This window comes from Macaca fascicularis, chromosome 17 (assembly GCF_037993035.2).
Source record: "Macaca fascicularis isolate 582-1 chromosome 17, T2T-MFA8v1.1".
NCBI classification, from domain to species: domain Eukaryota; kingdom Metazoa; phylum Chordata; class Mammalia; order Primates; family Cercopithecidae; genus Macaca; species Macaca fascicularis.
Genome location: NC_088391.1, coordinates 65,800,711 through 65,824,746, shown reverse-complemented (window position 1 = coordinate 65,824,746; position 24,036 = coordinate 65,800,711). Strand labels below are relative to the sequence as shown.

The window sequence follows — 24,036 nt, the reverse complement described above, 5'->3', positions numbered from 1 at the left end:
GTATGGTTTTAATTCCAGCAATTCCTGGAAAGCAACTCCAGAGAAACTTGGCCAGGAGTTGGGAAAAGACCATATAAATACTTTAGGGCAGCTCTGCCAGGAAAAAGTTATAAATGACTGAAGGAGTATGACATTTGTGATGAGAAAGGAAATTAATCTAACTTGTAGCTTATGCTTTTAAAGTTTTTTAATTAGAAATGTCTACTTTAAAAGTCCAAAGAAATGATTAAGAAGTGAAATTGTGTCTTTAACTGTTTTCTAAGAGTAACATGGTCAGAATATTTGTTAAAATAGTTGAATTTTGGAAACGATCATTTCAAAAACCAGCATTTGGTCAAAGTTGAAATACACTCAAACAATGTTTCCTTGAAATTTACTTTGAGAAAATTGAGTGGCCAATTATAATCATTTATAACTGAGGGTGATAAAACCATTTTCTTCATATTATAAACTGCCTAAAATGTTGGAAAAAGTACTATATAAGGGGAAGGAGAACTTATTCTTCTGTTATATGGGGAAAAAAATGACACCATCTCTGGGCCAGAAGCCAAGTCATGTAACTTCTATGGGTCCAAAATTCATCCTCTATATGTCAAGTGATTTAATTCGACTCTCTTAACTTCATTCCAGCTCTGTAATTTATGATTCTATATACTCAGATTAAGGGATATAAGCATATTCAGACCATATCTTAATTTTCTAAAGATAGAACAGAAGAGGAATACTGCATAAGTGATTCCTCTTATGAAAAGGAAAATGATGCTGGATTGGCATGAAATTAATTTGTAAGCAATATAACTATAATAATAATTGTTAGTATTTTCTTGATCAGTTATTTCCTAAAATTTATCTTTATTTTTAGAGAAGGCTGCCTACAAATTATGGTGCGTGCCCTTCCGAGGTCAAATGTGTCTCATGATGTGCAAATAGGTCACTTCTCTTAATCATAGACCTCTATGTCATTGAAGTGTTGGTTTATTTTGAATTCGCAGTTAGAAGTACTTTTTCCTAACAAATTCACTCTACAAAAGAGAGATGGATGGATGGATGGATGGATGGATGGATGGATGGATGGATGGATGGACGGACAGATAGATATCATGTGGGATTGCTTGGGTTAGTAGCACTCAAATATTATAGAATGCTAGAAGTAAAGTAATTAAAAATAAATGTGGAAACATAGACTATGGGAAGTTTATGGGGAAAACATTTGGAAAGTCATACAGATCTATCTTATATAATTACAATGATGGATATATGATCTTTTTTGTACTATGGCTGTTTTTCTGATAACATGGCAAATCACACCATTAACATTAAACAGAAAGAAACAATCAATTGACAAAACTATCAGGAAATTAATTTGATACTATATATCAAGAGCATTAAAAAATATTTCCCTTGGGCCGGGCGCGGTGGCTCAAGCCTGTAATCCCAGCACTTTGGGAGGCCGAGACGGGCGGATCACGAGGTCAGGAGATCGAGACCATCCTGGCTGACACGGTGAAACCCCGTCTCTACTAAAAAATACAAAAAAACTAGCCGGGCGAGGTGGCGGGCGCCTGTAGTCCCAGCTACTTGGGAGGCTGAGGCAGGAGAATGGCGTGAACCCGGGAGGCGGAGCTTGCAGTGAGCTGAGATCCGGCCACTGCACTCCAGCCTGGGCGACAGAGCGAGACTCCGTCTCAAAAAAAAAAAAAAAAAAAAAAAATTTCCCTTGAACAGAATAAACTCATTCCTGGGACCTTTTCCTCCAAAAATAGATGTAAAGAGTAAGATATGCTTTCATTGCTAGGCAAAACTTTTGAATCTCAAACCATGTGACTCTACCACCCTGTTCCTTCCCAATTTTGTCATGAATTGACCTTTACTTTTATTGTGGAGTTGATCTCCTGACTTCCATTCTTCCTCTCCACCCCTCCTGCCTTCATTTTGGGACGTTTCATCATCCATGTAATTTATACATTTAATGTTTCATATTCATAGATCCTTGATGTCCTTCTCATGAATGAGTTTAACACCAACCATTAAAAGCAACCGACTTAACTGAGTAAATGGTACCAGTACAAACCGAGATTTCAACTGAAATCAACCTGCATAATCCAGAAATCTTTCTCCTCCATTTCTGTTTTCAATTCTTCTTCCCATTATCCATGCTACCAATTCCAAACCAACATCACTCTTCTGAAATCCTTTATCTCATCTGCATTCCACTTACTCTCATCAATTCATTTCATCTTAAATTTAAAAAACCATCAACTTACAACCTTATCTTGCTCTCTACTTTTGTATATATAGGAAGAGGTGTCACCTTTCCTTCTATGTACTTCCTTAATTCTCTGTTGTTTCCATTATTACATATTGTCATGTAACAAATCACCTTGAGAATAAATGACTTCAAACAAAAATGATTATTAATTCTTAAGGTTTTGGAATAATCTCTCATGTAGTTATAGTTGGATAATGGTCAATGTTGAAGTCATTTGAAGGTTTGACTGGGCTGGTTGTCAAAGATAGCTTCTTCCTCATACATGTGTCTGATGCTTCACCGGAGATGGCTCATTTGGGAATTTTTCTTTCTCCATGCCTCCCTCCATTCCTCTTCTCTGGCCAGCTTCCTCACAGCCTATGGTTACTAAGGAGTTGGTCTTCTTAGATGGTGTCTGGCTTCCTCTAGAGCAAGCATTTTAAGTGACAAGGGTTCTTCTGACCTATATTCATAAGAAGTCATGAAGTTAGGCAGTGTCAGCTCTACCTCATCCTTGTCAGATTCAAAAGGAGAGAACTATAGAAGGATATATTTATATTGGGGTGTGGTTCTTTGGGCAACTATCTTTGGAAACTACCACTTGCCTTTATAAATCCTGAGAACATTAAAAGCTCATGCAATTAATCAATTAATGTATATCCCTCCTTGTGGCTGCCACTACTTACCTCTTGGTCATGCTCCACATTTACTTTCATGTTTGGGTGAAGGTATTCCTTTCTACTTTAATCTCAATAATTTTCAAAGTCTTTGTGGATGACTCAGTCCAAGACAGTTCTTTGACATTAATTCTGATGATCTTCTGACACATAAAGCCACATCTTGAAATATATTAAAACCTAATACTACACAACGTAGAAAAATATTAAATTCTAATTTATTATGCTATCTTTAACTGCAACAACCTATTGTTCCAACCTTGTAACACTCATAGACCTACTCTTTGACCTTAGGGAAATTTCAGGCCCTGAGCTAATTCATTTCCTTTTAATCTACCTATTTCTTTCTGGATTCACTTTCTTCCTAACCTATATTCCAAGGTTTGTCATTTTGATTACTCTGAATTATTGTTACTCTGCCTTTTTGCCCCTTGCTCTTCTGTAAAAAGCCCTTGTAAAATCATAACTTTGGATTGATTCAATGGTTATGCTTCTTTACTCTTTCAAAAATAAGAACTGTAGAAAAAAATTATGCAATGCAATGTCACTGCCATCTTCAAAATACCCTCTTGATACCACATCATATCCCCTTTTAGTTATATCCAAATTCTGGACTTCTTGGGAAAAATCAAGATTCTTTAAAGAAAAATAAGTATTTACTTACCACTTTACTACAAATACATTTCTTGTTTCTCTCTAAGTTAACAATGCCCTGTAAAATAGACCCTTATCTAACTTGTTGTTGTTGGCCATTCTTTCCTTTAAGGAAGAAATACCTCCATGATTTCTATGACTTTATTTTCTCCTGGATTCCATTCTCTCTCTTTATACTTTCTCCCTTAGTTTCCTCTGTGGGCTCATGTTTTTCTGCCCATTCCTTAAATATTCACACTCTCCAAGTCTGTCATCTTTGGAAATTACCGTCTTTGGAAACTTCCATCCTATCTCTCTATACTTTCCTCCTCAGTTTCCTTTGTGGGCTCATGTTTTTCTGCCCATTCCTTAAATATTCACATTCTCCAAATCTGCTCCATCAACTCTCTCTTCTTTTTACTATTTACACTCATGAAGTTATTTCAATCACATTTGTGGTTTCAATTACCACTTATATATTTAGCCCTAAATTCTTCCCTGATCTCAACTCTTAACTCCAACTGGTTTCTGGAAATCTCACATGTCTTACAAGAATTTTGAGCTCTGCATGTTCTAAAAATGTGCTAGTGATTTTCACACAAAATTGATTCTCAACTGTATTCTCTTTCTAAGTGAATCGCATAAAAATTTTCTCATTCATGGAAGCCAGAAATATAGGAGTCATCCTTAACTACTTCTTAATCTCTATTATTCACTCTTTCTCTAGGTTCTGCTAATACATATTCTTTTACCTTTGTCACATGCATTTCTTCTGATACTAGTCAATTACAGTATTGTTAAATAATCATGGTTGAAGGCATCATTCTTAGTTTTCAGAAGCATTTGCAGATAAATAGGTCCTCATAAAAGCCAAGATTCCAAAAAATAAAGCAAAAACATGATGCTGTATGCCTTAAATATATACGTTTTTTTCTTTGTCTTAGTCTATTTGGGCCACCATAACAAAATACCATAAACTAGGTTGCTTGTAAACAACAGAAATTCATTTCTCACAGCTCTGGAGGCTGGGCTGTGCAAGACCAAGGTGCCTGTAGATTTGGTGCTTGATGACAGCTCATTTTCTGATCCATAGATGGCACCTTCTCACTGTATTCTCACATGGTAGAAGGGATGAAGGGTCTCTAGGACCTCTTTTATAAGGACACTAATCCCATTCATGAGAGTTCTGCACCCAGGACTTAAGCACCTCCCAAAGGCCCACCTCCTAATACCATCACCTTGAGGACTAGGATTTCAACATATGAAGTTGTGGGGGGAGCAAAATAAACATTTAGCCCATGGCAAATTTTAATTTAAAAAAATTTTTAAAGCAGATGACTCTAACCTTTACTTTTCTACACTGTTGCTACCAACTATTAGCAGCCTTAAAACCATCCTCCCCTTTAATGGAGTATCTAACTAAATGCTATTATAATACTTCAGAAAAGAGACGGACCTCACATATGATTTTTATTTCCAGGGACAGTATTTACAATTAGGATGGCCTAGAGTGAGAAGAGTATAGTTTTCAAAGTGAAGATAAGACTTATGGAAATTTGCTAAGTATCCTTTTTCCTTATTTATAATAGTAGATAATACTTACTTTGTATATTTTGTATGGGTATATGAAGATTAGGTAAGATAATGAATGTGGAGATGCATAGATGCCAAACTTTTTTCTAATTTCTTTCATTTTTGCTATTAATACTTGCCTGAGTATTTTCTACATGTCAGACTGATCACTCTGAGTGCTATTTGAAGAGGAAAGAGCTTCAAAAACATTATTAATTACATGTATACACAGAGGTACCATGTTAATGCCATATACATTCTTACTAGTGAGGCGCCACCCAAGACTGGAAACATGAACATATTTTTAAAATACCATACAAGCAACTTCAAAAAAATTAACATCGACTATTTCATAGTTGGAAAAAAAGAACTCAGTGTATTGAAACTAACATATATTTCATCAGATGACAGAAGCCTAACTCTTGGAATTATAATAGGGAACATTGGTGAGAGGATTGGTAACGACAGCTACACAAGGAAAGAATGACATTAATAAAAAAATAATTGAAGAGATTTGTTGCTTGTCATCCATAAAAAAGCATTACTTCTAACGTAGTTAAAAATGCAATCAATCAACACAAGCCAGGACATTCTCCTGGGAGAGATGGGGAAACTATTGTGAGCAATGTGCTAACTGACCTAGAGAAAAGTGAACCATTTTTTGAGCTTTGAAATACAATTCATGGAAGCTTTTCATATTACCATTGGTGGGGAAATTTGCATTCCCTGAAGGCCATGTTCATAGGTGACCACTATAGTAGGTCTTTGTAAAATTTGCAAAGCATTTTAGAGCGGTCTCTTCGGTCTTACAACAAAAGCTTGAGAATTAAAGAAAAATCCTGGGTTCCCCCTCCATGAATAGACACATAAGTCAAACCTTTAAAAAAAACATTAAAATAAGAGTTACATTCATAATCAGAGAAAATTTGTTTAATCTTTTTATGCAATAGCAATATAGTGTTTATATCTTAATGCAACTTAAGATAAAAATTTTTCATGAAGTAAATGATTCTCCAAGGTATCAGAATTTTCAGAAAGGCCTAAAAAGTCATTTTGGTGTAAATAATGCATAGTTTAATAGCAAATCATAAAGATACATTTTGTATTTACAGTTTGACAGTTTATTGAAAAAATATTAAATTAATCACATCAGTTTATTAAATTGAATAATTATTTAATATACTGTGACTTTATATCATCTGTTTCATCATTTTTATAAATCTGATGTTGTATAAGTGGTAAATATGCCTTCAAGGAAAGGAAAATGCTCTAGAAGGAAAAGAAGATGATAAATTGATTTCAGCTACGTCGCAGTATAAGAAGAAAGGTAAATCATACTTCGTTTTAAAGAAGCTATAATTCTAGAAAACATTTGATTAGACAATTGCAATCAATATTAAGGTTCTAGAAGTTCAGATACTTCTTGTAGTGTTTGAATTATAGGATCATATGTAATTAACCCCTTTGAACTACAGCAATTCCTTTTGATTATGTAACAAGGAGAGTAAGTTTGTGGAAGATTCACCACCTTATGTAAACTTTTTAATGATCGATAATTGGTCAGAGAAAAATGAATTTCCAGTGTTCATTCAGAGTTGTTAAAATGATACTTCTATTTGACTCTCTGCTGCTCCCAGGAGGGTTGTTCTGTGCCTTCACAATCTTCCCTAATTAGCTTATGCTTCATAAGGGATTCCACCAGTCTCCAAGCCACATCTAAAAATAGTCCTATACATACTAAGCTTATTGACGGTGGTAAGACTCTCATAGGGCCATAGGACACTTGCTGCAGATAGTAAATGAAAATTGTGCCTGGATATCTTTTGCATTCTACTTTTTGTGTCTTGTAATGTTATCTATAATGTGATCATATCTGGATATCACTACTTGTTCTCAGAATTATTGTTTCTTTTTTCTCATAGTCTTGATACTTTACATTTCAAAATTACTATATAGCTAATTGTAAATATGTCCCCTTTATATTTATTTATTTTACTTTAAGTTCCCGAATACATGTGCAGAACATATAGGTCTGCTACATAGGTCTATGTGTGCTATGGTGTTTTGTGGCACCTATCAACCTGTCATCTAGGTTTTAAACCCTACATGCATTAGGGATTTGTCCTAATGCTCTCCCTCCCCTCACTGACCATCGCCTGACAGGCCCCAGTATATATTGTTTCCTGCTCTTTGTCCATGTGTTCTCATTGTTCAACTCCCACTATGAGTGAGAACATGCGGTGTTTGGTTTTCTGTTACTGTATTAGTTTGTGAGGATGATAGCTTCCAGCTTCATCCATGTCTCTGCAAAGGACATGATCTTATTCCTTTTTATGGCTGCATAGGATTCCATCATGTATATTTACCACGTTTTCTTTATCCAGTCTATCATTGATGGGCATTTGGGTTAGTTCCATGTCTTTGCTATTGTAAACAGTACTGCAATACATGCACATGTGTCTTTATATAGTAGAATGATTTATATTCCTTTGGGTATATACCCAGTAATAAGATTGCTGGGTCAAATAATATTTCTGGTTCTAAATCCTTGAGGAATCACCACACTGTCTTGCACAATGGTTGAACTAATTTACATTCCCACCAAAAATGTAAAATCATTCCTATTTCTCCACAGCCTTACCAGCATCTTTTGTTTCTTGATTTTTTAATAATCACCATTCTAACTGGTGTGAGATGATATCTCATTGTGGTTTGTATCATCCTGATACCAAAACCTGGCAGAGACACAACAGAAAAAGAAAACTTCAGGCCAATATCCCTGATGAATATCGATGCAAAAATTCTCAGTAAAATATTTGCAAACCAAATACAGCAGCACATCAAAAAGCTTATCCACCATGATCAAGTTGGCTTCATCCCTGGGATGCAAGGCTGGTTCAACATACACAAACTGATAAACATAATCCATCACATAAACAGAACCAATCACAAAAAAACACATGATTATGTCAATAGATGCAGGAAATGCCTTTGATAAAATTTGACATCCCTTCATGTTAAAAATTCTCAATAATCTAGGTATTGATGGAACATATCTCAAAATAATAAGAGCTATTTATGACAAACCCACAGAATATCATACTGAATGGGCAAAAGCTGAAAACATTCCTTTTGCAAACCAGTACAAGACAATGATGCCCTCTCTCACCACTCCTATTCAACATAGTATTGGAAATTCTGTCCAGGGCAATCAGGCCAGAGAAAGAAATCAAGGGTATTCAAATAGGAAGTGAGGAAGTCAAATTGTCCCTGTTTGCAGAAGATATGATTCTATATTTAGAAAACCCTATCATCTCAGCCCAAAAACTCCTTAGGCTGATAAGCTGCTTTGGCAATATTGCAGGATACAAAATCAATATGCAAAAATCACAAGCATTCTTATATACCAACAGTAGATAAGCAGAGAGCCAAATCAAGAATGAACTCCCATTTACAATTGTTACAAAGAGAATAAAATACCTATGAATACAGCTAATGAGGAACCTGAAGGACCTCTTCAAGGAGAACTACAAACCACTGTTCAAGGAAATAAAAGAGGACACAAACCAATGGAAAAACATTCCATCCTCATGCATAGGAAGAATCAATATTGTGAAAATGGCCATATTGCCCAAAGTAATTTATAGATTCAATGTTATTTCCATCAAACTACCACTGACATTCCTCACAGAGTTAGAGAAAACAAATTTAAATTTCATATGGAACCCACAAAGAGCCCATATAGCCAAGACAATACTAAGCAAAAAGAACAAAGCTGGAGGCATCACACTACCTGACTTCAAACTGTACTACAAGGCTACATTAATTAAAACAGCATGGTACTGGTACCAAAACAGACATATAGACCAATGGAACAGAGCAGAGACCTCAGAAATAATGCCACACATCTACAGCTACCTGATCTTTGACAAACCTGACAAAAACAAGAAATGGAGAAAGGATCCCCTATTTAATAAATAGTGCTGGGAAAACTGACTAGCCATATGCAGAAAACTGAAACTGGACCCCTTCTTTACACCTTGTATAAAAATTAACTCAAGATGGATTAAAGACTTTAAACCCCCAAACCATAAAAACCCTAGAAGAAAACCTAGGCAATACCATTAGGACATAGGCATGGGCAAAGATTTCATGACAAAAACACCAAAAGCAATCACAACAAAAGCCAAAATTGACAAATGGGATCTAATTAAAGAGCTTCTGCACAGCAAAAGAAACTATCATCAGAGTCAACAGGCAACCTACAGAATGGGAGAACATTTTTGCAATCTACCCATCTGACAAAGGTCTAATATCCAGAATTTACAAGGAAATTAAGCAAATTTACAAGAAAAAAAAAAACCATCAAAAAGTGGGCAAGGGGCATAAACAGACACTTTTCAAAAAAAGGCATTTATATAGCCAACAAACATGAAAAAAAGCTCAACATTGCTGATCATTAGAGAAATGCAAATCAAAACCTTTTTATTTAATTAATAAGTAATAATAGCCAATGACATTTTTTTCACCAAGAATGAGAAGAACAAATATGCTTTTCTTTAAAAAGGCTATCTTGAATTCAACTTCTAATTTATTCTTTTACTCAGTTATATTTTGGGGCGAGAGAAAGAGAGCTCTTTGGAATTTCTCTTACAAATCTCAGATCAATAATGTGATACTTATTCGAATTCATACACGTTTAGAAAAGCCCCTCATAAATTGGATGTATATGCTCCCTGTATCCTTTACCAAATAACAGTTCTTAGAATTTCTTTTTGTACTCCATATTTACTTAAATACAAACCTATATTTATATTTACAAAGTTGAAGATTATATCTTAAAATAATTGAATCTGGAAAAAGCCATTTGGGAGGTGGTAAATGGAATTTCAGAGCTAAAGGAGGGATGTAGTCTGAGGATCATACCTCTTTTCTTGTGGGAGGGTCTAGGTTTTTTGTGAGCAGTTTTAACCAACCAGATATAAAGCAGATGTCTAATTCATGGTACTTGGGAAACCCAGAACCAAAGAAGTAATTCAAATACAGATGCCCTGGGTCAAAATGTTAAATTGAGTGTATACTTATTAAGGGCATGCCCTTGAAGAATCCAATATATTTTCCCCTAAATATGGCTTTTGGCTAGACTCGCTCTGAAAATTAATATCTGTCACTGATAGATGGTCTAGTCCCTCTCGCTCTCACTTTTTCCTTCTTTACTCCACATGTTTGTTCACTGGTGATCAGAAGATTGTAAAAACATGTAAACATAATCTTAAAATACAGAAAAGAGTGTGAAGAAAAACTGGTTGTGACTTTCATGTGATGGTTTCCAACCTTGGGAAACATACCCTTGCCTATTATGATAGCTTTTTTCTGGATGCACCCACCCTTCACTATCATTTAGGCTGGCGGGAGGCAGACCCACCTTGCATGGAGGTGTTAGATTGTGGAGAACAGGACTCAGTGGTCTAGATGAACTTCAGTTGGGAAGAGGTAGGCTGGTATCTATAATATGATGGCAGGTAAAAGACTAAGGAACACTAGTTGAGGGGCTAAGGAGAATGGGTGAGCCCCTGTGAAGGAACTAATGGAAAGTTACGTTTTTCTTTCCTGCATTATAATCACATTCCATTTGCCTATGGCTTCTTGGTAGTCTTTGGGAGTCTAAGGGAAGGTTACCTATATCCTTGAGAAGAAACAACCCAGAGAAAGTAATGGTATCACATGCGTGCTTTTCTCATTGAGTCTGCAGTGGTGGGGAAAACTGTGGAACAAAGGGTAAGCACTGAAACTACTGCTATTTGTGTAAAAAGGAAGAATGACTTCCTAAGGCTGGAGAAAATGGGAAGCAACTGGATGACATTCATATTTGAAGAATGTGTGACCATTATCATTATCACCATTGTCACCAATGACAATGTTGCCTGAAATTTGTGGAGCATAGTGTATTTTTGAAAGTACTTTGCCCTAGAATCATCTAATTTGCTTTTTAGTTAAAATTTTTACTGTAGATATAGCTGGGAAAACTCTGCTTCATAAGAAATCTGTATAACAATAAAATAAGACACCCCAATTTAAGATACTGGGAAATTTCAGAAGCCACAAATCATATATGATAATAGTGTATAGTTTGTGAGTTTATACTATGGGAAAGAACTATTTTTTACATTTTAAAATTTATTTTCACATGTATACATATAAAATACACAGATATATATACATGTCCTATGCAAATAAACATACAAAAATACACTAATACAAAATACATTTATTTTCTCATCTCATCCTCCCAACGACCCTATAAGATATAAACTGTAATTACTTTCATTGAATAGATACTGAAACAGAGACATAAATAGATTAAATAACTTACTTTAAGAGATATACTGGGATTTTAATCCAGACCATTGAATTGCAGGAATGTCTTGCTTCGCCTCTGCCACATAGGACAATGGTTTGCTCATGCTCTCAGTCAGTTTCAGAAATAGTTCCCATGTATTAAGAATTGGTTGAAAAATGCTGAGATAATCTTTAAGTTGTATTGCAAGGGAAAACCCTTCCCACTTGTTTTATATGCATCATATTTACAGTCAGTCAGTATTTGTATTTGTAAGTGGGGATACATTTAAATGCAATGTCATACACTTTGAAAGTGCAATACATTTTTGTTACTTGGTTAAAATTCATCACAGAAGTCATTTTTCTCCCAAGAAATGTCTGAGTACATTAACTTAAAAGATGATATTGGCAAGCTGATAGCATACATATTTTAAATAGAATGTTCAACTGTATTTAATGTGTATTTGTGAGAAATAGCTGTGTATTCATGGAGTTTATGAAGAGCTAAGCTTGCTTATCACTTGCCTCCCAATAGTGAACTGTTCCTTCTTTGCAAATACTCAGTCACCTAACAGAAGGAAGGGGAAAAAAAGACTGTTTTTTAATTAAAGGTTTCTAATATGTAAACACTGTCCCATAAATGAGACAGAATTTACCTTTATTAGGTACAGACCTTATGTTGTAAGTGAGATATTTGACTGAAGAGAGAAAAAAAATTACATTTTGTTGTACTACTCTGCCTTGATTACATAATGGAAGCCCAAGTCATGATTGAAAAGGTTTTAAATGTTAAGGGACATCATCTTACTCTTTAGGTATTAACAGTAAATACTGTTATAAGCTTTGAATAACTGAAGGACTGACTTGAAAGGGGGTTGGAAATGCACCAGAAGTTTATGCAGGTTTGATAATTAAATAAGTAAATAGGAAAAACTGGAAAAGGCAAAAAAGAGCAGGAGAAAGAGAAGTTGAGTATGATGCATTACATGAGCAGGCATTAAAATTAAATAAAGTGGAGGTGCCCTGATTTAAATTTATTAAGGAAAACAGAAATAACTGCTGGTTATATTACATAATTGACCATAAAAATATAGATATTAAAAGCTGCTTATCCATTAAGAATTCAAAAAATGATATCTGCAACCCAGGTGCATGGGAGTGAGGAGCCCAGAAACAATGGGAAAGGTGAGATAATACTACTTACGGTGCAGCCCAATGCTACAAGGCAGGAGAACCATGGATGGTGGGAAGTATTTTGTTAGGTAGTGAGTGTAAGTCCCCTATGAAAGAGTATTTCAATCTTCTTTTTGTTAATACTCAGCGGCCAATAAATGGAAAGACAGAACAAGAACTAAATCAGTTTAACAAGGCAATCACCAGGACCCTTGGGAAGCAGGCTTGTTAAGTGGACTGTTTGCAGATGTAGAAACTTATACAGGAGAAGGTGAAGGTGCCTGATGAATGCTCTGGGTTCTAGTGTCTTAAAATGTAAAAGCAGTCTTTTTCATTGTGTGTACCAGGATCAACTGCAATGTTTGTTACAAATGTTGATCCTCTGCTCTCAAACTAGACTTACTGAAACAGAATTCTCAAACTAGACTTACTGAAACAGAGCCTACATTCATTTATTTAAAAAAATGTTTCTAAGTGATTGTTATGTCCATTAAGTAACAATCATCTTATTATGGGATGTTTAGATAGAAGGGATCTTACAAAATAGAACTCTGAGTGTGACAGTAAATCTGTTGCAAGAGAGGTATGGAATAGTCAGAGAAGAGAGAATAAGAAACTCTTTATCCTTGGACGTCTAAAATAGATAGGATATTTTTTCCATTAACAGTAACTTAGAACATCTTGAAAAAGATTCATTGCTACTTAACCATAGGAGGTTTCAGGCAAGAAGGCCCAGAACTACAGGTGGGAGAGGTCCTGTCAACACTAGAAGGCACAGAGGTTGGTGATGACTTCGCACCAAGAGGCTGCAAAGATATAACGTGACATCTATGCATAGCAATACTTCAGTGACTGCATTCCTTGACTTATAATTTAATGTGCATGAAATTTTGGTAATACATTACTGAGTACTACTCATTTTGCTGAAACAAGTGGGAATGCCTCTTACATTGAGATAAAATATCTGATAGAACTCTAGACATTGACTATTTTGAAAGAAAAATTCTAGGATTGTCTGGGTATGGGGAGAAAGGAGGTACCAGTGACAATTTCAGTTCTTCTGGTTGGTGATTACAATATTTGTGAAGAATAAAATCGTGAAAAGTAAACAGTAGGGAATGTGGATGGTACTGAATGAAATAAAATGAGTTCCTGGTATGGGTTCAGCATATACTTGGTTAAAACAATGAAAAGTATGTTTGGAAGAACTTTAAGAGACCCCATCTCTTGCTTTTAATCTGAATTCGATGGATAGAAGTAAAATTCTGGATAAAACAGCCATACAAGATTGCAAATAGAGGATAAAAATGAGAATCAGGAGTTGGATGTAGTGGTGTATGCCTGTAATCCTAACAACTCAGGAGGCTGAGGCAGGAAGATACCTTGAACCTAGGGGGTCCAAGCTGTGGTGAACCATGATTGCACTACTGCATTCCAGCCTGCAAGACAGAGTAAGACCTTGTCTCTTGAAAGAGAGAGAGAGAGAGAGAGAAAGTAAGAAAGAATGAAGGTAAAGAAGAAAGAAAGAAGAGTCAGATCAAGAAGAAACATAGCAGGAACATTTTTTCATAATTTTAGATGGGTATAATGGGGAAATAATATTTCTGGTTTCAGGTATCTGTGTATTAAAGGCACCCAGTATAAGTGATTACCAAATGAAATGGAACTTTTTTATACATGAATGCAAAATATTATGATAGGCATAGCCAAGACTTCATTTGAGACTCAACAAATATAATATGGCATTGAAAGGAACAATTTGATCAAAGATCTTAAGTCTAATTAAAACCAAGAGGAAATAGTTTTGTAAGATATGAATACATTACTTCTGATATAGATCACAAAACTGCCATGCAGCTCAGCTATAAATAGGGAATTCAGAAAATATAATGAATCTTGTTAACATTCTTCCTTCAAAATAAACAAAATTTTAATTTTTAGCTGATATATTTACCGTTAAGATATTGGGGCCGGGTGCGGTGGCTCATGCCTATCATCCCAGCACTTTGGGAGGCTGAGGTGGGCAGATCACGAGATCAAGAGACTGAGACCATCCTGGCCAACATGATGAAACCCCATCTCTACTAAAAATACAAAAATTAGCTGGGTGTGGTGGCAGGCGCCTGTAGTCCCAGCTACTCAGGAAGCTGAGGTAGGAGAATCACTTGAACCCGAGAGGCAGAGGTTGTAGTGAGCTGAGATCACGCCACTGCACTCCAGCCTGGTGACAGAGTGAGACTCTGCCTCAAAAAAAAAAAAAAAAAAAGATATTGGTGTGTCTTTTTCCAGAATGTTTCTTACACACTTTACATTGTTATTGAATGGTAGATAAGAGTTTTACACTGCATGTTTCATTAATATTACATAACAAGAGTTTTTGTATTATTAGATTTTTAAACAAATGATATTGGATAACCCATAAATGTATTTAATCATGTTGTTGTGCTTTTATGTTCTTTTGAATTTTTTTCCTACTATACAGCAGTGATGAAGGGGCTTCATTAAGGGGCTTCATAGAATTCTGGAAAAGAAAGAAGAGTCAGATCAAGAAGAAACATGGCAGGAAAAATTTTTCATAATTTTGAAATAATATTTCTGGTTTCAGATATCTGTGTATTAAAGACACCTAGTATAAGTGATTACCAAAGCAAATGGAACTCTTACTTTGGGGTCAAATGTTAGAAACACTTTTTAGTTTCTAGAAACAATTTGGACATCATTTTTCAGAAATGTTCCAACAGTCTTACCAGCAGTTTGTGTTCATCTCAGTGTACTTTCTTGTGTACTAAATCTTATGATATTAGTAATAATTATTATTTTACCAGTTTTAAAGGGCAAAATGGTATGTGATTATAGTTTCAATGTGTACCTTTTCATTTGTGTTGCGGATGAAATATTTACGTTTATTAACTATTTTATTTATCTACATTCATGTATACGTGTACAAAATAGTTTCTTTTACTTATTTAACCATCAAAAACTTTTTTTTTTCCTCTTCTCTACTTATATGTACTCATCGTGTAGCTAAGTCTCAGTCGATGGTTTGTGACCCAGTTTAGTTCATAGGGTCTTTTGGAACCTCTAGGATATTGACAGGGGAGTAGCACCTAACTTTGGTGTTGTGCTGTTGTATATTTCCTAATTTTTAACTATTATGTTGGCCATCATATGACAATTTTAGGTGAAGGCATGAAAGCTATTTATTTGCATACGCACAGATGCCTCATCCAACAGTGGGTTCTTGATATATTGTTGAGTTTTCTATGTGGGCCTCCAAAGATGGTAATTTCTTCATGAGAGAAATTTTGCATCCTGAACAATAGAGGAGTCTCCTCTGGATCTGATCTTTGGGGATATTTGTAAGCTCTACTTGGAACCCTAAAGCACTTCTCTCAAACCTCTCATGTCACATTTGTGAACCCTGAAAACAAAACTCCTACATTTAGCAGGAAAAACTTTAAACAAAAGATTCTTACAGGCCAGGAGTGGTAGCCCATGCTTATAATCCAGCATTTTGGGAGGCCAAGGCAGGAGGATTGCTTGAGCTCAGGAGTACAAAAATCTTCTTTAATTAGCTGGACATGGTGACATGTCCTGTATTACCAGGTACTTGGGAGGCTGAGGCAAGAGGATCACGTCAGCCCAGGAAGTCAAGGCTGTAGTGAGCCGTGATCTCACCACTGCACTCTAGCCTGGGTGACAGCATGAGACCCTGTCTCTAAAAAAAAAAAAAAAAAAAAAAAAAAAATTCTTATAGACATCATCACATACTGGATAGTTAGATAGTTCTTTGAATACCTTTTGTTATTCTCATTTTACTTTTATCAGTGCTCAGTAATTTTTCAAATTCACACTCTGGTTTGATAGATCTTCTTAATCATTGTGTTTGACTTAACTAGCTGCTTCAAAGAACTGAATATTTTTGGATTAGATTTGATACACACTGGGATTTTTTTTTCTTTTAACAAAGTAAATTTTGTTGGGTATGTAATTGCCTGATTGTTTCTTGTTTGCTACACAAAGAAAACCAATCCTCTGAAACAATGGTATTGCAGTAGAGAAATAGTTTAATTATCGCAGGGCTAGCCCAGCAAGAGATGGGAGTTTATTCCTCAAATCAGCCTTCCCAGGAACTCAGAGCAAGGGTTTTAATGGATAATTTGGTGGGCAGAGGGCTAGGGAATGGGTAATGCTTATTGACTGGGGACGAAAACATAGGGGTGTGGAAAGCAGTCCTTGTGTGCTGAGCCAGCCTCTGGGTGGGGGCCACGGGACAGTTTGAGTTATGAATCAAGGGGCTGGGTAGAGTCAGTTGGTCACCAGAATGCAAAAGTTTGAATAATATCTCAAAAGAACAATCTTAAGGCTCTAAATAGTGACGTTATCTATAGAAGCAATTGGGGAAGTCACAAATCTTGTGACCTCTGGCCACATGACTCCCAAGCAGCAAGGAATTACAGAGAAGCAAGCTAGGGAATAATGTCTGGTTACTCTTTACGCTGACATTTTAGCAGAATTCAGGCCCCTCCCATAATCCCAATCTCATGGCCTTTCGTTAGTTTAGTTGCAGTCCCTGAGCAAACAGGGGGTTAGTTTTAAGGAGGGACTATTATCATCCTTGCTTCAAAGTTAAACTATAAACTAAGTTCCTCTCATGGTTAGCTTGGCCTATGCCCAATAATGAGTGAGGACACTCAGGCTCTGAGGCTAGAAGCAAGATGGAGTAAGCCATGCTAGACTTCTGTCACTGTCATAATCTTTGCAAAGGTGGTTTCAGGTATATGAACAAGGTTCTATCCATTATACATGCTATGAATAACTTTATGCAAACATACCCAAAGGGTGTAATTATAAGAACTTCTTTCTTTCTTATTTCATAGGTGAAAAAGGTTTTTATATATTGTGTATATTAACTCCTCATCTGATGTATGATTTGCAAGCATATATATTCTCCCATCCCATAGGTTGTCTCTTCAATCTATTGATTGTTTCATTTGCTATGCAGAAGTTTTAAATTTGATTAAATCTCATTTATCTATTTTTACTTTTGTTGCCTGTCCTTTTGGGGTCATAATAAAAATAATCATTGCTTATAATACTGTCATGGAGATTTCCTATGTTTTATTGTAGTAGTTTTAGAGTTTCAAGTTTTATGTTGAAGTCTTTAATCCATTTTCAGTTGATTTTTGCATGTGGTATGAGATAAAAGTTTAATTTCATTCTGCATGTTCATATATAGTTTTCTCAGCACCATTTATTGAAGACAGTTCTTTCCCCATTGTGTATTCTTGGCACCTTTGTTGAAAATTAACTGACCATGTGTGGGTTTATTTCTAGGTGGTTCTCTCTCCCTCCCTCTCTCTCTCTCTTTTTTTTTTTTTTTAAAGACATGGTCTTGCTCTGTCATTCAGGCTGAAGTGCAGTGGCATGATTATGGCTCACTGCAGCCTCAACTTTCCAGGCTCAAGTGATCCTCCTGCCTCACCCTCCAAACTAGCTAGGACTACAGGTGTGTGCTCCATGCCCAACTATTTTTAAAATCTTTTTTTGTAGAGATAGGGTCTAACTGTGTTGATGAGGATGATCTTGAATTTCCAGGCTCAAGCAATCCTCCTAACTTGGCTTCCCAAAGTACTTGGATTACAGGTGTGAGCCACTGAACCTGGCCTCTTTTTTTTAAGTGTTAGTTAGGAATACATCTTGGTTTCCAAATAATTTCCTTTCTACATTTTTACTATTTATTTCTGTATTTGTTGGATTATGATTAGAAAACATGACCTCTGCGTTTTAAATTTGTTAAAGTTTTCTTTGTGAATAAATTCATATTGATTTTAATAAATATTCCATATGTATACAAAACTTTTGTATTATTTGTTCCAGAGATGTGAATACGTATGTCTACTAAATTTTTTTCTTAATTGTATTAGTTTTGTATTTTAAACTCCTCCATACTCTTTTTTTTAGCTTACTAAAATTGTTTAATTCTGAATAAAGCATATTGAAGACTACACTTTTATCTGGTTCTCCTGGAATATCTTGAATATTTGAATTTTCCAGTTAGCTTCTATTAGTATGTTCCATACAGGTTTATTGCTATTATGTTGTCTTCAAAATGTTGCCTTTTTTATTACAAGTATTTTTCTGAGTACTTTATTTTTTATTTTTGTTTTTGAGACAGGGTCTTGGTCTGTCATCCAGGCTAGAGTGCAGTGGCATAATCTCAGCTCACTGCAGCCTCAACCTCCCAAGCTCAAGAAATCCTTCCACCTCAGCCTCCCTAGTAGCTGGGACTATAGGCACATACCACCATGGCCAGCTAATTTTGTTTCTTTTTTGTAGAGACAAAGTCTCACAATGTTGCTCAGACTGGTCTCAAACTCCTGGACTCAAGTAATCCTCCTGCCTTGGCCTCCCAAAATGTTGAGGATTACAGGCATGAACCACTGTGCCTGACCTGAATATCTTATTTTGTTTTAAGCTCTTGCATCACATATTTCTGGATGGTCCATTATCATCTATTCCAACTTTGTGTATTAATTGTAAGGTTCATTGCTAAACACGGTTTTAGGTCTTCTTTATTTTCCTCTATTGCGAAGTCTTGGTTTTGCTTCATTTATGTTAAGAACTTACACAAGTATTTCCTTAAGATCTTTTATGTGGGTCACACCCTCTCAGACTTCTACATTCTCAAATACCTGCTTATACCCTGACAGATGAATGACATCTTGGCTGTCTACAGGACTGCTGAATTAAATTCGTTTTTCTTAGCAGTGATTCCAGTATTTCTAGATTTTAGTGTAACAAATGATACAGTAAGTGTCAATATGAAATTTATTTCTTTGAAGTTAACTTCTCTCTAAATACTTGTAGATTTTTCTCTTGACTCTTTAACTTCATAGATTTTACCATACTATGTTGATTTTGTTTCTTTTAACATTGATCAGGACTGAGAAACCTATAAACTCAGTCTGTTTTCAGTGTAGTCATTTTATCCTTCTTTTGTTTATTTACTGCCTGTTTGTCATTACTTTATTTTTTTTTCTAGCACTGTAGTAGCCACATTTCAGGATTCTTGGACTTATCCTTCAAGGCTTTTTAATTTTCTAAGATAATTCCATCATTTTACATTTTTAGATATGTCTTTCATTATTCTACTTTTGGCTCTATACTTGGCTCAATGGTGGACATATTTAATGTCCTAAACTGTGTAGTGGAGAAGTCATGTTTCTTTTTTATGCAACAGAAACCACTTAGTATTATAGTTTGTTCATCTTGATATCTTTCTCCTTGTAGTAGCAGAATTCTAAGATGGTCCCTGTGACAGTTGATCTTGGATGTCAACTTGACTGGATTAAGTGATACCCAGATAGCTGCTTGTCAATGTTTTCTTAGACAAGGAGTTGATTCCTTTTCTGATAAGAAAGAAACCCAGTTAGTTTGGCATTTGGTTAGAAAACTTGAGCTGCCCTAGGTGTGTCTGTGAGGGTATTTATGAAAAAGACTGGCATTTGAGTTGGCGGACTGAGTGGGGAAGATTCTCCCTCAATGTGAATGAGCACCATCCAGTCAGCTGGGGACCCATAAGGAACAAAAAAGCAGAGTGAGAGTGAATTGGGGTTCCCTCTTCTTGAGCCAGAACACCCTTCTTTTCTTGTCCTTAAGATGTCAAAGTTCCAGGTTCTCTGGCCATTGTATTCCAGGATTCCCACCAGTGGCCTCCCAGGCTGTTGGAACTTTGACCTCAGACCGAAGGTCGCGCCATCAGTTTCCCTGGTTTTAAGGCCTTTGGCCTTGGACTGAGCTACACTACCAGATTTCCTGGTTCTTCAGCTTGCAGAGAACCTATGGTGGGACTCCTCAGCCTCTATAATCATGTAAGCCAATTCCCCTTCTCATTTCTCTCTCTCTCTCTCTTTAGAATGCGTTCCCATTCTAAGTATAAGAAAACTGAAGCTCAAAGATGTAGGAACTGTGCTGAAACTCACAGAGAGAGAGAGAGAGAGAGAGAGAAAGCTATATGTGTATGTATATGTATGTGTATATATGTGTGTGTGTATATGTGTGTGTGTGTGTGTGTGTGTGTATATATATATATATATGAAATTTCCTATTGGTTCTGTCTCTCTGGAGAATCCTGACTAAAACAGTCTCTAAAATTTTCTACCCTTGGTGTATATACCCAGGACAATCCCCTTACCTTTGTGGGCGTGCAGCCTGTGAATATAGTGGCATAGTTACAGCCTTGATTAGATTATGGTCTATGAGAAGTGTGATGAGAAAGTAACTTCCAAGATTATGTTACGTTATTCTTCTGCTGGCCTTACAGAAGTAAACTGCTAGGTTATGAGAGGGCTATGTAGCTAGGGTTTGAGGTTAGTATATAGGAGCTGAGAGTGACTCCCAGCCAACAACCAACAAGAAAATAAGTGAAACAACTTCAAGGAACTAAATTGTGACAACCACCTGAACAAGCTAGGTAGAGGACCCTGAACTTCAAATGAGATTACATTCTTGGCTGACACTCTGAAATCAGTCTGGTGAGACACTCACCAGCTACTCAGGGTAACAGTAATTCTCCAAGAGATGGCTTACAGCTTATATAGCTTATATATCTTCATATATATATATAGATATATTACATAGACATCTATATATATAGATCTATCTATATATATATCTTATATATATATAGCTTATATATCTTCATCAGAGAACAATAAAGTTTAGAGGTGTTGACAAGACAAAGGCAAAGAACCTTGAGTCTCCAGGGGCAGCAAGTTGTGGGAAGGCAAATATAAGGGAAACTAATGATGGAAAGGCTAGTTATTGAAGTTTCTTGTATAGTTTTGTCAGTGCTGTCTCTAGGCTGGTAAGGGTCTAAAGTCTGATAATTGTATTTGTCCTTCCTTTCAGAAATGAGAGGAGAAATGTACTTGTAAATTTATACCCTGTTTTTAGGCAAATAGGGAGAGGAGAGAGAGCTTTTCTTGTATGTGCTTCTTCTCAACTGTGTCCAGCTCAAAGGAATCCTTATGCCAAAGTGGCAAAGTGGCACATTTTGGGGTAGCATATTGTTACTTCATTCTAAGATGGGAATCTTAGTTTTCAGAAAAGATACTGCTGTTAGTTTAAAAAAAGCAACATAATATATGTATGTTTACATGTGTGTACGTTAGTTAAAGAGCATGAATTTTTTACTCAGATTGCCCAAATTTCTCCACCTACTGAGTATGTGACCTTGGTAAATTACATAATCATTTAGTGCCTTGGCTTACATATTGATGCAATAAAGAAAATAGGATCTACTTTACATGTTATCATGAGGATTAAATGAGTTAACATATGTAAAGTACTTAGAACAAGAACTAGCACATGTACCAGTTCATCAAATATTGTCATTAATTGAAAACATATGCTAAGATATTACACAAAAAAGATATATTCAGTCATTGGTTAATTATATCTTGTTATATACAAAACATTGTTCTTAATGACAGAATATTAAGTTTTATGGGAGAGTGGTTTATTGAATATGTTGTGATTATCACTATTGTTTATTTCTTCATAATGTGACTGATAAAGAACAAGTATTTGTAATAAAACAAGTATCAGTTTTCCATTTCCTTGGTGTTTCCTTGTGCTTTCATTATCAGTGATACTTCAATCCATGATATGTTTGCAAGTTGTCCTTTCGGGTTGTTAAAAGGTTATTATAGATAACTCTGCTGAGCACTTCTAATCAAAGCACATACTAGATGCTTCAATTGCTATGTCATTTAATTCTATTGGTAGTTTTGATAGTTGTTTGGGGAAGGGTGTAAAGCAAGTTTACTATGCACCGATTACTACTTCAGCCCACTGCATCTTGGACTACAATTTCTGCTACTTACCTGAAACTAGTGAGACAGAAGACTGGCCCACACAACAAATTACATGAAGCTGGTTAATTACTTAGAGATAGGCAGAAAGGGACAGTAGAAACCTAGGAATCAGGGCAAATGGGCACCCCAAGGCTCAAAAGAACTGCCCAGGATTAAATGGAATTCCATCTGTGTGAGTCCTACTTTCACAGCAGCTGAGGAACCCAGTAAAGGAGCCCACTCTGGGTTTTATACCTGAAAGACATCATGGCTTGCTGGACTTAATGCGTTGAAGGGCATCATGTTTCTGAGAGCGACTGGACCAGAGTCCAGGATGTCCTGGCCAGTTCCTCCTTATATCAGTATGTAGCATTCCCTGCACATTTTATAGTTATTTTTGAGAACTACAAGCAAGAAGAAGTGAAAATAAGTTGCTCCAAGACCACCTGGAGAACTGTCCTGCATAGCTATGCTTATAGACAAACAGAGAGCCAAATCATGAGTGAACTCCCATTCACAATTGCTTCAAAGAGAATAAAATACCTAGGAATCCAACTTACAAGGGATGTGAAGGACCTCTTCAAGGAGAACTACAAACCACTGCTCAACGAAATAGAAGAGGACACAAACAAATGGAAGAACATTCCATGCTCATGGATAAGAAGAATCAATATCATGAAAATGGCCATATTGCCCAAGGTAATTTATAGATTCAATGCCATCCCCATCAAACTATGAATGACTTTCTTTACAGAATTGGAAAAAACTACTTTAAAGTTCATATGGAACCAAAAAAGAGCCTGCATTGCCAAGACAATCCTAAGCCAAAAGAACAAAGCTGGAGGCATCATGCTACCTGACTTCAAACTATACTACAAGGCTACAGTAACCAAAACAGCATGGTACTGGTACCAAAACAGAGATATAGACCAATGGAACAGAACAGAGCCCTCAGAAATAATACCACGCATCTACAACCATCTGATCTTTGACAAACTTGACAAAAACAAGAAATGGGGAAAGGATTCCCTATTTAATAAATGGTGCTGGGAAAACTGGCTAGCCACGTGTAGAAAGCTGAAACTGGATCCCTTTCTTACACCTTATACAAAAATTAATTCAAGATGGATTAAAGGATTAAAGACTTAAATGTTAGACCTAAAACCATAAAAACCCTAGAAGAAAACCTAGGCAATACCATTCAGGACATAGGCATGGGCAACGACTTCATGTCTAAAACACCAAAAGCAATGGCTTAAGCTGCCTCTGAAATATTCAAATAGATAGGTAACATGGACAGCTGGGAATATGGAAATATGAGTGTGGAGCTCAATTTGGGATTTAACAGCATATGGGTATAATTGAAGACATGGAGATAAACTGGAGAGAGTATGAATTGAGAAGAGAGAAGAATGCAGGGTAAGAACTCTGATTAGGTAGAGGAAGATGTACCAGGAAAGAGAAAAGACATTAAAAATGGAGAGTATTCTAAGAAGAAACAATATGGTTAGTAGTATCAATATTTCTAAGCAGC

General features: G+C 36.0%; 1 protein-coding gene across 7 annotated transcripts in view; it reads left to right on the top strand.

The window, feature by feature from the left end:
• Nucleotides 1–24,036, top strand: part of LOC102145599 (uncharacterized) — a 682,844-nt gene that overhangs the window by 377,234 nt on the left and 281,574 nt on the right. The window lies entirely within an intron of this gene.